Below are 13,648 nucleotides of genomic sequence, written 5' to 3'. Positions count from 1 at the left end.
TGAAATAGTCTGAGATCTGGAAGAGTTCACCTGTCTGTATCCCATCATGGTGGGAAATATCTGCTGGATAGCTCTTTCTGATTGTTCTTGTAGTTTTATTGCCAAGAACAGTGGTAGGGCATTAAGGCTATAACTTGCATGTGTTGGTGGTTCACCAGAGACTAGCAGTTTGTCTACACTGCAGCTTATGTCGGCATAATTTATGTCACTCAGGAAGGTAAATAAATCACAACCCAAGTGACATAAGCCCCAGTGTGTACAGCACTATGTCAGCAGGAGAGCTTTTCTCCCGTTGGTTTAGAGCAGTTACATTAGAGAGCTTACAGTGGTGCAGCTGTACCACTGTAAACTCTCTTGTGTAGCCATTCCCTGAGGTTAGCAAGCTTTAGCACAAAAAGCAAGATCTATCAGATTACAAGGTCTTGTTTACAAACATCATGATAGACCTACAATTTATTCCATCTGGTCTTCCAAAGATTTGATTGGTTTAACTGTACCTTCAACAACCAAGATGCCATAGTAGTGGGTACTCCACAGACATTTAACTAAAATTTTGTTCTGTTCAGTAAACTTAAGGACATATTAATATTGTATCACCTACACAATCTCGAATACCAATTTGTTAAACCAGAAATGCCCTCAATCACTTTTCTCCTCCAATACTAAAAAAAAAGGGCATATACATTTCTGGGTGGATACCTCTTTCATCTAAGGATCCGTGAAAAATAAAGTCAAGTATTGGTTACACAATGTATTAATACTGTTTATGCCATGGCTGGAAAAGGAAAAAAATAAAGAACTTAAATAAAGTTCAGCAAACTATGTAGCATTTTTGAGCATTTACCCAGAATAAATTCTGCTGAGCAGAAATATGAAGTAGGAATGCAATGCACAAAACCAAAATCATGATCTGCAGAATTTTCACCAAACAACTCTCAAACGGGAACAAGAAAAAAGGTCAATCACAAATCCCTTTTTCCCTATTCAGAATACCAGCAGAGAGAGTCAATAGAAGATGTCTGAAAAATAATGCTGCTTTTACTAAGGACTTGTCTATACTTCTGGCTAAATTAGCAGTGCTGCAATCGATGCAGTGGTGTTGATTTAGCGGGTCTGGGGAAGACAAGCTAAGTAGATGGCACAGCGCTCTCCTGCAACGTCTGTACTCCATCTCCCCGAAAGGCAGAAGGTAAGTCGGTGGGACAGCGTCTTGCGTCAACATAGCGTGGTGTAGACACAGCTGTAAGTGTAGACCAGCCGTAAGACAGAATGGTTGCTTACATGCCATCTTCTTGGAGTGGCATGAAGATGAGGGATTTTTTTAAGTTAATATTAATTCAGTACTAAATTTTGGCTTATTGATGCCCATATATGAAGTCCTTTGTGAATGATGATAAGTTTAAGAAAACTCAATTAGCAAGTAAACTGAATAACCCCAAAGCACAAAACAAAATTATGTCTAAACCAAGTCTGATTTATAATCAGAGCAGTGAATGCTGGCTGTGATCTTGTCTTTATCAGATTATACTTAGTTTTCTATGTGTTACAAACAAGGATTTTTCTTAAATTCAATTATCCCCCATCCCTCACTACCACCTTTTCTTAGAAAAAGGAGTTATGTCTAAGTAAGTGAAAATTGGGGGCTAAGAGTCAGTGAGAGAAGGATTTGGGCGAGTTCTATTTTTACTGGCAAAGTATTTTGCTGTTTTAGAGACTAAATAAGTTTTACGAAGCACAAAACAGAACATTGTTAAATTCTTCAAACATAAAGCTACTTTCCGTTACTGTAGTCTAACTACAAAGCAAATGTTTATACAATAGTTTTACTGCAATGACAAAATTGCTTCAATTCATGTGGCTTGACAATTAGTGAATGTGACAGATATGGACACATGCCATATCTTGAAAGTATTGTATTCACTTTATAAGTGAAATCTCTATTTTTGAGAGCCAGGGACTGCATTCTAGCTCCAGGGTAGAAGGTTACAGAGTTTGCTCCAGCAATTAAAACCAGTGGTAAGTAAATACTGTAGACCCAGGAACAGGTAAACAACTTCAGAGAAGTACTATCTCCTGGGGTGAATCACATATACTGGTTCAGACTGAGTTCAAGAGGCCCAGAAACAAAGAATGAGCTTGTGATATAAAGGGCTAAACTGAATTGACAAATTTCCTTCATTTTGATTCAAAAACTGACATGAGGTTGTAACCAAGAGGGCAAAATCCAGATGGAAGGGTTTGAAGGAATGAAAAACCTGCTGTGTTTCCATGTGGAAGATGGAGAGCACCTGGTAAACTAGCATGTAGATTGTTTTACTACATATTTTTTCAGTAATGTGTTTGTCCTAAAATAAATGTATTGTGCTCTGGCTGAGTATTGGTAACCAGGATAGACTGATTTAAATCAAAGTAATTTAAACCCCCAATTTTAATTGTTACTTAAATCAGCAAGTAGGAAACCTTGATTTAAATCATTAGTTCTGATCTAACTTTGCATTCACACTTTTTAGTTATATTCCTACAGAAAAGTTGATTCCCAGTGGTTGGTAAATATGATGCTTCTTGGGGTATTCAAGGCGGTGAGTCACCTTGTCACCAACTGCCTCCAGTGCTAGGGAGTCTTGTCTATGTTAGCTGGCTGTTGGCTGGCTAACACAATTAGTCTGTCAGCCACTCAAGCACTCTTCTCTGGGTTACACCAGCTCTGTCTTTGCCTGGCAGGTTGACAATAGATTCACCCCAGCCCCCAAGTTCCTTCAAAGTGTACCTTTGTGGTGTCCAGCCCCTGATCACTGAATACTGACAGAAATCCCAGATTATCTCATCCCAAAAGGTACAGTGTACCACAGTTTACCAGTTTTACCTTAGACCACTGCTCCTGTATCACACACAACACTTGAGTTCAATTATAAACCAAAAGCATATTTATTTAAGAAAGAATAGAGATTCAGATAAAAACCAGTGTGAGTGGTGGGAACAAATGATTACATATAAAACATCATAACACACATTTTAAAGACTAAACTAACAAGTTATCGTTGTATCTCAACCTAAGGAAACTGTCTAAAGAAGTTTCTCTCACCCAAAGTACTCTCCAGCACTTTCAATCAAGCCTTGCTGAGATCCCCTTTTCATGAAGCAAACTCACTATCAGTTTACTTAGTAGGTGAAGGATACCAGGGTATATTTTTTCACCCCCAAATATACCAGAACAGATCTTTGATGTTTATGTCAAAAAAGGTACCATCCTCCCCCTCCCCACTGTTTACTTTTTCTGTTAGTTTTCTTCTGAAGTTTCTCCCAGCTCTTCATTAGCATTTGACTTAGAATGCTAATACAATCCTATTGTATCACATACAATACACAATGGTCCCCACAGGAGATATGTCTCTCTTATCCCTCTGTCTGAAGGAGTTTGTTTCAAGATACACTACCATTCAGTGACCTGTTTTTAACCACAAATCTAGAGAACATAATTTTTAGTATAAAACACATAATTCTGAACATATTTTTCCAAACATACATCTCACAATGGTTATGAGGAACAGTGTGAGATATGCTTTAATTAGACACCTTATACTACATTCTTTTGTTGAATCCAGAGGATCCTATACCCCTATATACACCAGTGAGGTGGAATATGAGAAGATTTTAATGTTATGATGGTATAGTGAAAGTGTAGGTTGAGAAGGTATCCTGTGAATAAGTGTAAGGAGGTTGCAAAAGCCTGTGAGGTTGTTCTTAAATTGTACACGTGTGGTATTCTTTCTGCGGAGTTGGTTAAGTGTCTGTGTGAGGTCTGGATCTGGAACATCCTGAATCTTAACGAGGTCTAAGCTACACACCTATATTGGTATAACTACACCACTCAGGGGTGTGAAAAATCTACATCCCTGAGCAACGTCGTTATACTGACCTAACTCCTTGTGTAGACAGTGCTACGTCAACAGGATAGCTTCTCCTGTCAACATAGCAACCGCCTCTCGGGGAGGAGGGGATTAATTAAAGTGCTGCAGCCACACAGCTGTAGTGCTATATGGCCTTGGCTACACTTGCAAGTTACAGCGCTGTAAAGACTCCCCCAGCGCTGTAACTCACTCCCCGTCCACACTGGCAGGGCACTTACAGCGCTGTATCTCCCTGGATACACCACTGCAGGTACTCCACATCTCCAAAAGGAATAACAGGAATAACAGCTGCAGCAGAGTGGCCAATCCTCTCCATTGTTGTGACCGGCTGCAGGAATGCGGAAGTGCCGGTTTCAAAGCTCGTACCACAGAGAAAAGCAAACAGTTTGCAGCTTGCTCTGAGTGAGTAAATGAATGAGCAGGGGGCCGGGAGTTCGGAACTTGCAAAATAGAGAGCTGACATTCTCCAAAAAGCACTCTCTCCCCCCACACTCCCTGTCACAATCCAACCCACCCCCGTTTTGAAAAGCATGTTGCAGCCACACGAATGCTGGGATAGCTGCCCATAATGCACCGCTCCCAACACAGCTGCAAATGTTGCAAGTGTGGCCACACCACTGCGCTGTCAGCTGTCAGTGTGGACAGACTGCAGTGCTTTTCCCTACTCAGCTGAACGAAGACAGGTTTACCTCACAGCGCTGTACAGCTGCAAGTGTAGCCAAGGCCTATGTGAAGACAAGCCTTTCTAGTGCGAAGGGCTAATGCTACTTGTGTCTATGTGCATCCTGAGGCACTGCTTGAAGACAGTAGAGGGAAGGTGGCACGGGCAACCTTTCTCCCCCACTCCCTTTTTATCCTTTAACAGTGTTAGATGGAATCCTGTGAGTGAGAGTGAATGGGTTGTAAGAAGCTGAAACATGCATGCTCTTCACCAACTGTTGAAATTCTTCTTAAACATTCTTCACAATTTGGACCACCAAAAACTTAGTAGGTGCCATGCATTACCAAAGGTAAAAATTGACTGAGACCATTTTGACCCACATCACAGCAACAGTTTGATCTCTAGCTCTGCACACACAAAAAACACCACCCTAGAATTAAAAACAAAAAAAACCCCAACCAAACAGCTATTTTATTCAGGGATTATATCTCCAGAAACCTTGGCTCAAATGACCTCCGATTTGGGTCACTAATCCTACTCTGTATTCCCATGAGGCCTAGCAAATTAAAGAAAAAAAAAAAAAAAGCCATGAAAACAGGGCTTTGGAGCGGAGCCTGGAGCATGGAGCAGTGGAGCTGCAGGTTTCTGCCTGGAGCTGGAGCGGAGCCAGAGAAGTCACTATTGGTGCCGGAGCGGAACAATTCAAAAATGTGATTGCTCCAGATCCAAAGCACTTAGAAGTGTCGTCCTCCACACATCGATCTGCAGCCTACAAGGCTTTGAAAGGTGTGAATAAGAACACGCCATGGAGATGAATACAACCTGAACCAATAACTCAGGCTTTATCAACACTGGAACTTCGTCAGCAAAACTTTTTGTCGTTTGGGTGGGGTGTTTTTTTTTTTTTTTTAACACCCCTGAATGACGAAAGTTTTATCGACGAAAAGCACTAGTGTGAACAGCATGCACAAAGTGGCTGCTGCTCATAGGGGGTGGAATTTTTCTGTCGGCAGGAGAGCTCGCTCCTGCCAACAAACAGCAGCTACACTGCACACCTTTCAGTGGCACAGCCGTGTTGCTAAAATCTGCATAGTGTAGACAGCCTCAGACATGAGAACCACACCATTTATCCCAGTGGTTCGTGAAAGTATAGGTTCGCATGTCCCTCCTAAGTGTTTCAAAGCCTGTGATATGCATTGAGTATGCCCATTCTCAGCTCCCAACACAAAGAGCAAGGATTTCCCTATATCCTAGCTCACATGGGGGCAGGAAAGAGATCAGATTCTCCCAAAAAGTCAAGCTCCCCCCATCCCCCAAAACTGGCTCACATGGAGCAGGATAGGGAGGGGGGTGTCCAACCTCTGTATATGGGCATGGGCCCTGCAGATCTTGGCATACACAGACAGCAAAGAAAGGGGCTCAGTCACCCCAAGAGGAGCAAGCCCCTCGGGGGGGGGGGCAGGGAGGGTGGCTCAGACCCCCACAGAGGTGCAAGAGCTCTCCAGATATAGGCACACACACAGAAGGCGAGAATGTGGGGCTGACAGGTACCCCAGCCTCTATTCTACACCAATCCTGCTGACACTCATCCCCATGTCCCCCTTCCCAGTATTCCATCCCTCCAAATCCCATAATCCCCAAGCCTCCCTCACTGCTCCTCTACTACTCACCACTATTTATCCCCCTCCATTTGCTAGAGATCCAAACCTCTTTTCCCCTATTCCCTCACTCCTCCATCCCCTAATACCCCTCCCAGGAAGCATTCGTGGCTATTTTTTTCCTCCTAAAGACTTTGATTATACCCCCCAAATGAAATTGCCACCACAATTGTGAGTGGTATAAGTTACACCAACCTTCAACCACTTAACCCATACACTCCTTTTACCTTACATGGGGACTTGTGATTAACTTATCCTGTTATTAGACAAGGTGGGTGAAGTAGTATCTTTGATTTGCTCGACTTCTGTTGGTGAGAGACAAACTTTCAAGCTACACAGAAGTCTGAGGAAGAGCTCAAAAGCTTGTCTCTCCCACCAACAGAAGTTGGTCTAATCAAAGATATTACCTCACCCACCTTGTCTTTCTAATATCCTGGGACCTACACAACTACAACATCACTGCAAAGGAAGTTATCCTTAGTTATGTTAATTGAAGAGTTAGTTCACAGCCAGTCTCAAAGAGATCTGTGATTCATTCAGTCATTAGTACCTCTCGATTTAACAGTACAAGGCAAAATAAATCGGGGGAGGGGAGGTTGTAACAATTGTAACCCTTGCCGAAATGATCCCAAATTTGGATTAATAATGCTACTTTGCACCCCCATGAGGGGCATCAAATTTCAAATAAATATGAGTAACCTGTAGGATTTCAGACCACTTTATATGCTGTAAAACTCAATGCTTGTAAATTGTGCCATTTTTCTGTATTGATGCATCCACACTGTCCTCAATTTGGGTTCCCCACAGACTTAGTAGATACCATGCACTAACTTGGGGAAAACTCAGTAGATTGAGACCATTTTGAGCTGCATCGCATCAATAGTTTCATCTCTAGCTCCAAGCCAAAAAAAAAAAAAAAAAAAAGCCACTTAGAAACTCTGAAAAACAGTTACCTTTTTCTAGGCTTACATGGCCACAACCCCTACTTCAGCTGACCCCCCAAATTTGAGTCACTAACGCTACCCTGCACTCTCCTCAAGCACAGCAAATTCCAAAAAAATCCAGCTAAATCCGTCAATTTGAGGGTATTTGGAGAGGTCAAACAGAAGTCATAAAACAACTTTAACTATCGTGGCACTGCCGGGGCACCAAAACAAGTGTCATACTACGGATATTGCTTCCGCCACCCCCCGTTTCCTGCTCCCCACTACGAGCCATTTCAGGTGCACTCCCTCCCTCGCACAAGACCAGGGTTTCTGCAGCTGGCCCGTTTGTGCTCCCCAGTGCTGGGGACCACGAATTAGCGCCTCACAGCGCTGTGCTGGGGACCGGGGTCTCTGTTCTGCACCGGCGGCATTCACCGGCCCTGACATGGCGGCGGGTGGGTGTCAACCGCGGCCGGAGGGGAGGGGAGGCAGCGGCTCGGCCAAGGGCCGGTCGGGAAGGAGCAGCCTGGACACCCAGCGCGGCGTGCAACCTTTGACACACGGGACAGCGGCCGCCCGACGTCGGGCTTCGCACGGGCACCCAAGCACTGGACCCGGCCCTAGCGCGGAACGGGATCCCGAAATCCCCCGAAGGACGCACGTGAGCCCTCAGGGGGCGGAGGAGCGCGACGGGCCCCGCGGGGAAGGAGCCCCCCCCCTCACACTCGGGGAGAGGTGCGCGCCCCGTCACCCCCCCTTGCCGGGGCTCGACACCCCCATGGCGGGTGGGGGCAGAGAACAACCCCGGCTGATGCTGCGCCGGGTCAGCAACAGCCCCCCAGGACTCACCGGCCGGAGCGACAGCAGCGCCCTCCCCCTTCCTCTGCTCAGCACCGCGGCGTCACTACGTCATCCTCCCTGCATGTTGAGCTCCCCTAGCAACGACAGGCGTGCCTCTACGTGCTGACGTACATAGCAACAAGGGGGCGGGGTGGCTGGCTCTATAGCAGAGGTGGGCAAACTATCGACTGCGGGACCGTCCTGCCCGGTTCTTGAGCTCCCGGCCGGGGAGGCTAGTCCCGGGCCCCTCCCCCGCAGCCACGCCGCCAGCGCTCTAGGCGGCAAGGCTGCGCGCTCCTGGCTCCGGCCGGGCGGCCAGACATCTGCTCTGAGCGGCAAGGTAAGGGGGCCAGGGCTGGGAGGTTGGATAAGGGGTAGGGGATCCCGGGGGCAGTCAGAGGACAGGGGGCGGTTGGCTGGGGCAGAGGTTCGGGGGAGGCAGGGGATGGGGAACGGGGGGGGGGTAAGCGTGGGAGTCCCCGGGGGGGCCTGTCAGGGGCGTGGGTGTGGATAGGGGGCAGGGGAGGAGGGGAGGGGTTGGATGGGTCGGGGGTTCTGAGGGGGGCAGTCAGGAGGGGGGAGGGGGCAGGGCCAGGCTGTTTGGGGAGGCACAGCCTTCCCTCCATACAGTTTTGCAACCCCAATGTGGCCCTCGGGCCAAAAAGTTTGCCCACCCCTGCTCTGTAGTCACGGCCTCCGGACGTCCCAGCCTTGGGAGCTGTGTGCAAGCTCTGCGGGCCCGTTCCCATCGGCCCTGGTGCCCCCCTGGAGTCAGTAACAATCTGCGTGATTTAGCCTGGAGCCGTGCAGCATGTGGAAATGGCTGAGCACCCGTCGCTCCCTGGTACCCAACCCACGTGGGGCAGGGGCGTAATGAGTGAGACTGTGGAGACAGTGGGGCCTTCTCCTCAGCCCCGACCCCCCCGCTGGGTAGGAACTCACTCCTGTGGGGTCAGGGCTCTCCCGGTGACCCCCTACGTGGTGCTTAGGGGCAGGCTGTATAAGCACCTGAGGTGCCTCCCACTGCTTCCCTCGTTGTCCCACCCTTCCCAAGGTTCCAAGATAACCCCAATCCCACCCGTTTTCAGGGGAGTACCAGAAGGACAGTTATCGGGCTGGGTAAATTGTTGTGAGGTAGCAACAAAAATGACAGTCATTTCTGGGGAATGTCTGTGGCCTCGTATCACAGAAATGTGGGGCTGCAAGGCACCTCAAGAGGTCATCTAGTCCGTCCTCCAGTGCTGAGGCAAGGTTGTCCATGACAGGTATTTATCTAGCCTGTTCTTTAAAATGTCCAGTGATGTGGATTCTGCAATTTCACTCTTCCGCACTATTCAAGAGTTTAACTACCTTAGAGTTAGAAACTGTTTGCTAATACCTAACCTAAATCTCCCTTGTTGCAGATTATACCCATTACTCTTTATCCTACCTTTAGTGAACATGAAGAAGAATCAACCACCATCCTCTTTTATAACATCCCTTAACAAATTTGATGACTGTTATCAGTTCCGCCCTCAGTCTTCTTTCTCAAAACTAAACATGCCAAGTTTTTAAATCTTTTCCTCCTAGATCAAATTTTTTAAACCTTTTATAATTTTTGTTGCTGTCCTTTGGACTCACTCCAGTTTGTCCACATCTTTCCTAAACAGTGGCACTCAGAATTGGACACAGAGGTCAGACTCCACCTGACGCCTCACCAGTGCTGAGTAGAGAAGGACAAAGTAGAGGAGCATCTTACATAGGACACTCCTGTTCATATACCCCACATATTAGCCTTTTTCTCAATCGCATCACTTTGCTGTCTCTCATTCAATTTGTGATTCATTATAACCCTCAACCCCCGCCTACCATCTAGCCAGTTAGTCCCCATTCTATAGTTGTGCATTTAATTTTTTCTCCCTAAATGTAGTACTTTGCACTTGTTTTCACTGAATTTCATCCTACTGATTTCAATTCTCCAATTTGTCAAGATCACTTTGAATTCTAATACAGTCCACCAAAGAGCTTGCAATCCCTCCCAGCGTGGTGTCATCTGCAGATATTATAAGCATACTCTCCACTCCATTATCCAAGTCATTAATGAAAATGTTGAATACTTCTGGACCCAGGACAGTTGCCTGCAGGACCCCACTAGATAAATTCTCAGTTTGACAGCAAGTGATGGGTAACTACTCTTTGAGTACTTGTGGCACCTTAGAGACTAACAAATTTATTTGAGCATAAGCTTTCCATTCTATGCATCTGAAGAAGTAGGCTGTAGCCCATAAAAGCTTATACTCAAATCAATTTGTTAGTCTCTAAGGTGCCAGAAGTACTCCTGTTCTTTTTGCAAATACAGACTAACACGACTGGTACTCTGAAATTACTCTTTGAGTATGTTCTTTCAACCACTTACGTATTCACTTTATAGTAATTTCATCCAGACCAGATTTCCCTAGTTTGCTTATGAAAACATCATGGATCACTGTGCCAAAAGCCTTACTAAAATCACAGTATATCATGTCTAGCACTTCCCTCTCATCTGCTAAACCAGTAAGCCTGTCAAAGAAGCAGATTAGGTTGGTTTGGCATGAATCTTCTCTATAAATCCATACTAGCTATTCGTTGTAACCCTATTATCCTCTAGGTGCTTACAGATTGATTGTTTAATAATTTGTTTCCAGTTTCTTTCTAGATATTAAAGTTAGGTTGGCTGGTCTGTAATTCCTCAGGTCCTCTTTCTTCTCATTTTTAAAAATAGGTACTTTGATTGCCTTTCTCAGAGTACTCCTCCATTAGTTCTCAAAGATAACTGCTAAGGGTTACAAGCAGAGGTGAGATATCCGCTGCTATCACCCCTGCCTGTGGAAAACAGTGCCACTATTCAGAATAGTGGTTCTAAGCATTGTAGTGATACCCCTCTGAACTTTCCCCCCCTTAGTTCCATTTTACCCCTTTCCCCCCAGGGTTGAACTCACCACAACTGGGACTCCCGTTGTGTGCCTGCCAAGGAGAAGTGAGAAAGTGGTGTTTCTAATTTATTTGAATCAAGGCTGTGAGTGCACTCACAATAGTGCCTCTGTCTATTGTTTCTTTAGATTCTGCAGATGTGCTCTTGATGGCCTCCTCCCGCACACCAGCTGAGCAGCTCTGGCAGATAAGGAGACGAAACAGGAGGAGTAAGGAAGACATGTTCTGGGAGGTGATGCAATCCTCTGATGCTTCCAATTGCGAGCAGAGAGTACGGAGAGAGGCTATACAATGAGTGTATGAATAGCCAGGAGAGGAAACAGAGGCAGGAGTGGATCATACAGCTGCTACAGGACCAAACAGACATGCTGAGGTCCCTGATTGAACTGCAGACGGAACACATCCATGCTTGCTTCCCCCTGCAGCCCATACAGAACTGCCTTTCATGCCCTCCTCACTTCCTGCCCTCCACATTCCTTGCATGTTCTCAAGCTGTCTCAGTACCCCATGCACCTCACCCCAAGGGACATGTATCACAATGACAGCTGGACGTATACCCCCCTTGTGAGAGCCTCATTTGAAAATGTGCTCTTAATTTTCATACCCCTTGCAGAACATAGTAATGTGTCTATCACTATTGAATAGAAGTGTCCACATAGAAAGATAAGGAATCTTTATTTCTCCCCTACAAAGGGTGATTGCTACTGAAATTCATACACAGGGGCAATCAGTGCATTTGCAGTGTAAAATTAACACGCACACAGCAATCATTACAAGGATCATACTACGGGGCAAGAAAACAATGCCTGGCTAAATGCATTACAGACACATTACTGGGGCTTACTGTCAAAATGCTCCTTCAAAGCCTCCCTGATTCAAATATCCTCCCCACTCCATTGGCCCCTCTATCAGCCTTGGTATGTGGCTGCTCAAAATCAGCAGTCAGCCAATCCACGTCATCACACTACCCCTGAGGAAATTTCTCTGTTAGCTTCACAAATGTTATGCAGAGCACACCATGCTGCTATGACCATGGGAATATTTTCCTCATTGATGTCTCACTTGCCAAAAAGGCAGCACCAGTGACCCTTTAATTGGCCAAAGACACATTCAACAGTCATTCTGCACCTTCTGAGCCTGTTGTTGAAGCGCTTCTTGCTGCAGTCAAGGTTCCCAGTGTAAGGCTTCATGAGCCACAGGAGCAAGGGGTAGGCTGGGCCTCCAAGGATCTCTATTGGCATTTGGTCTGGAAAGAAAGTCCCAGCTTGCAGCTTTCTGTTCCTGAAGATGCATGTGTCATCCACCTTCCCTGACCACCCTGCCTTGCTGTCAGTGAAACAATCCCAGCGATCCACCAGAACTTGCAATACCCTAGAAAAGTAGCCTTTTCTGTTGATGTACTCCTTCGCAAGGTGATGTGGGGCCAAAATGGGGATCGGCATGCCATCTGTTGCCTCACTGTAGCTTGGGAATCTGTGACACTTTGAGGCACAGTGTAGCACCCTGTAACCCCCATATTCATCATTTGTATATGTTATGATATTTCATAAAACATGCCATGTAAGATACTATATGAAAGGTCATGATCTGCTGAAACCCATCATTTTATCAAAATATGCGTATCATTAGTGTGTATGAAGTTATGACATTTTGCTATATGGTTGTTACTGAATTATGTTGTGAGTTTGGGAGTGATCCAGTGCTAGTTCTCCAGTGACAACAACGGAGGTAACCCGCACCCAGGCAGAGTGGGTTATGACCATTGACCAGAGGAAATTATAAACAAGAGATCTACAATTCAATAAGATAGTTGCACCAGCCCCACACAATGAAAATTGCTCAACTCTAACTCAGTTATGTAAGCACCACACAATAGGGCTTACTCAACCTGTGCCTCTGTAAGGACATGCCCACACCAGGACCTTTCCAGGGACATGGACTGAAAGAACACTGGGAAGATAAAGACTTGAACTGAGGAGACTGGTCCCAGGCTGAGGAGAAAATTCAGCCTGTGTATTAAGAACTATAATCTACCTGCAACATCCGGCAGGGTGAGAAAAGCTATTTGATTCAACTCGTGCTTAGTCTAGAAGTTTAGGATTTAGAATGCCTAGTTACTTTGAGAAAATAAAAAGTAAACCTCTCTGATGTTTATGCCTACCATTTATAATCACTTTAAAAAAAAATCTATCTTTCTGTAGTTAATAAGCTTACTTTAATGCTTTTTTGTTACCAGTGAGTTTATCTAAAATGCTTGGGAAATCTGCTCAGGTTACAAAGGCTGGTGAATGTCCACCTTCCTTTGACGACGCAATGAACTAATTAATAAGCTTGTACAGTTCAAGAGGTCTTGAGCAGTGTAAGATGGTATATTTCTGGAATGCAAGGTTGGGGATGTGGGAGATTTACTGGTGTTTCCCTGTGTGTAGTTCATGAGTGACTTGAAGAGTATTCATGCAACTCAGCAGGGTATGCCTCTGCATGCTGGTGGCTAAGTGATAACAGTGCCTGGTGGGGTTTGCTGCTTATCACAGGCAAAGCTCTGTGAGAGACAGCCCAGGCTGGAAAGTTAAGGGGGCATAGTAGTCCCACAGTTTCAGGTTGTACCCTGGGGATCCCATCACAGAATCCCATTGCTACAAACCATCCACTATTTCCCGCACGTTGCCCAGAATCATAGTCCTTTGAAGCAGGAGACGATTAATG

At 45.6% G+C, this 13,648-nt stretch overlaps 1 protein-coding gene across 1 annotated transcript in view; it reads right to left on the bottom strand.

The window, feature by feature from the left end:
* BTBD9 (BTB domain containing 9) overlaps positions 1–8,061 on the bottom strand; it is a 272,643-nt gene extending 264,582 nt beyond the window's left edge. Inside the window, exon 1 of the mRNA XM_034764813.1 lies at positions 8,003–8,061. The gene's annotated coding sequence lies outside the window, so the exon portion shown is untranslated. The remainder of the gene's footprint in view (positions 1–8,002) is intronic.
* Positions 8,062–13,648: the final 5,587 nt, after the last annotated feature.

Source organism: Trachemys scripta, chromosome 3 (genome assembly GCF_013100865.1).
Source record: "Trachemys scripta elegans isolate TJP31775 chromosome 3, CAS_Tse_1.0, whole genome shotgun sequence".
NCBI classification, from domain to species: Eukaryota; Metazoa; Chordata; order Testudines; family Emydidae; genus Trachemys; species Trachemys scripta.
The sequence above is the reverse complement of the archived record's forward strand: the minus strand, read 5'-3'. Positions and strand labels throughout refer to the sequence as shown.